General features: G+C 40.8%; 1 pseudogene; it reads left to right on the forward strand.

Annotated features, from left to right (window-relative positions):
• Window positions 1-765: 765 nt before the first annotated feature.
• Window positions 766-1,524, forward strand: LOC149236302 (monodehydroascorbate reductase pseudogene; annotated as a pseudogene).
• Window positions 1,525-2,610: the final 1,086 nt, after the last annotated feature.

A 2,610-nucleotide genomic window follows, 5' to 3' on the forward strand; every position in this document is an offset into this window, starting at 1 on the left:
CTTTTAAATGTGATCGAATTCTTTGAAACTCCAAGCTCCTTAAACCTAACCTTACCGAGGAATAATTTTTATCCCTTCTGTTATCACTCAAGAAAAAATATTTTAAATTCTGAACATCAGTTTTTTTTTAATTATAAAGGTTTGGTGTCAGTCCCTTTACAGGTTCCTGTGGATGTAAGTCCCTTGTTTCTTCTCTATCAGGATTGTGCTTTTGGACTTATATTTCTCGAGATTGGTATTGCTGGGTCAAATGGCACCCCTTACAGATGACAGCTAGTGGATAAAGTTCAAGCGAGTCAAAGCAGATGGGTTTTCTTGCTCACGTGGATTATGGGTGTTTCGCCAAACCAATACTCGTAAAGCTTTTGACAGCACTCTGTGTGCCATATGTCTTTGCTCGTGGTTTGTTCCCTCTCTCACTTTGTGAGGTTCCTTTCATCTAAATGCCGAAGCTTGCACCACATTGGAGACACTCCAAACCCTTATGAACAAGCGATTTCGATAATTGGGAGGACCGTATCTGTATTTGACGAAGACAACTTGATTCCTTGTTTTGTTTTGGGAACGCTTTGACACATGATCAAAGTGTGTTTAGTTTCTATCCAGATGATAGGTTATGCAATGGATTTGAAGAAGCGTTGAGACGCTACAGGGAGATAGTCTCACATCTTCGATTGGCTGGGCCAACACCTTTTACCCCAATTATTGAAGCAGAAATCCGTATTGTGGAACAGAGTGGTGGGCAGTATCATGTTCTCTGGATAATTGCGTATCCAACAATTGGTCATCAAGTTATCCGACTTAGGTGTGCAAGGAGCTGATGCCAAGGGCATCTTTTATCTGAGAGAGATTAACGAAGCTGATGCCTTGATATCAGCGATAAAGTCAAAACCAGAATGCACAGCTGTGATTGTTGGTGGAGGATACATTGGCCTTGAACTGGCTACGGTTTTAAACATCAACAAGTATAAGGTTAAAATGGTTTACCCTGAGCCGTGGTGCATGCCTCGTCTTTTCACTACTGATATAGCTGCTTTCTATGAGGGCTATTATAAAGGAAAGGGTGTGGAAATAATTAAAGGAATAGTGGCCACAGGATTTGACACGAATGAACACGGAAATGTTAAGATAGTAAAGTTGAAGGATGGCAGGGAACTAGAGGCAGACATTGTTGTTGTTGGTGTTGGAGGAAGACCTTTAACAGGCCTTTTCAAAGGACAGCTTGAGGAGGAAAAGGGTGGCATTAAGGTTTTACCTGGTTTCCATTAATTTTTGCTCTTCGAACGTTGAGCTAATTATTGAATATATCAAAACATATTAGCCCTGGACCATCTAACATTGTCCGGGGTTCCATCGGTCATTGGCAAAATGAATGTTACAGTTTCCTCCATGCCATTTGAAACAAAAATTGACAGAGAAGTTAAGATCTTATGCTAATGGTTGCCTATAGAAAGGTTTAATTGAAAACAGCATTCCCGCTTTACTACTGTTCATTAAATAACTCAGGTTTTCAAATTTGAGAGAAGTAGATTTATAATCAACAAATGATATGCTAGTATCTTGAAAGCTTGAGAAAGCAGAATCTCTTGGGAGTCGGTAACGCTTTCCTTATGGGGGTGGTGCGCCATGATGGTGCTGGTTTCTTGAACTAGAGTGTGTCGCTGATCCCAGCTCCAGTCGGCTTTAGCTCGAACATTTTCTAACCTGTAAACCACTTTATTTCCAGATGCTCTAATCTGATTGAAATACACTCCTCAGGCAAAAGATATATACAAGTGGTAGTACAAGGAAAGACTGCATGGTGGAAACTTATTAGACATGGTTTCAGATGAAGAGGAATGGTCAATAGTGCAAGGAGCTTTACAGCTTCTTACTGTTGCTGATGGTCTAAGCAGCCGTTCATCTGTTTTTGAAGCATCTCTGCGTGCTACTTTAGCAAGATTAAACACCACACTGCAGATTTCTAGTGTTCATGCAAATGTTAGTCAAGCCAATGCTTCTGGCATAGATGTTAGTGGGAGTGAAGAACTATCCAAAGCAGGTTCACCTAGACTTGATATGACAGCTTTGCGGTTAATGGATGCACCTGAAAAGGCTAGGAGGCTTTCCAATCTACTGGAGCAGGCAAGGGATCCTCGATTTCATGCTCTTCCACATACTTCTCAAAGGGTTGGAGCTTTCTCAAATGCTGTCAATGAACTTGTTTATAAGGTTCTGATATTAAAAGTTCGGCAAAGGATCAAAGATGTATCTAGAATGGCAATCTGGACGTCAGCTGAAGAAGACAATGCTTTTTCTTTACCAAGTTTTAGTGCCTACCCTCAGCCATATGTTACCAGCATTGGTGAATATCTTCTTACTTTACCTCAACAACTAGAGCTTCTTGTATTGGATGCTGGGACAACAGGATTGAATACCAATGCGGACACAAACACTGATGAAGCTAAATTTTTTGCAACTGAGTGGATGTTCAAGGTTGCAGAAGGTGCCACAGCCCTGCATAAAGCTGATATGAATGAGTTTTTCCTTCCTATCAAACTTACAACATTAGCAAGCTTGGAGGGAATCCTTTATATTCTGTGGTAAATGCTCGTGATTCTGCAGCAGCTG

This window comes from Pinus tabuliformis, chromosome 8 (genome assembly GCF_031772625.1).
Source record: "Pinus tabuliformis cultivar Carrire ecotype Pingquan chromosome 8, CPIR1, whole genome shotgun sequence".
NCBI lineage: Eukaryota > Viridiplantae > Streptophyta > Pinopsida > Pinales > Pinaceae > Pinus > Pinus tabuliformis.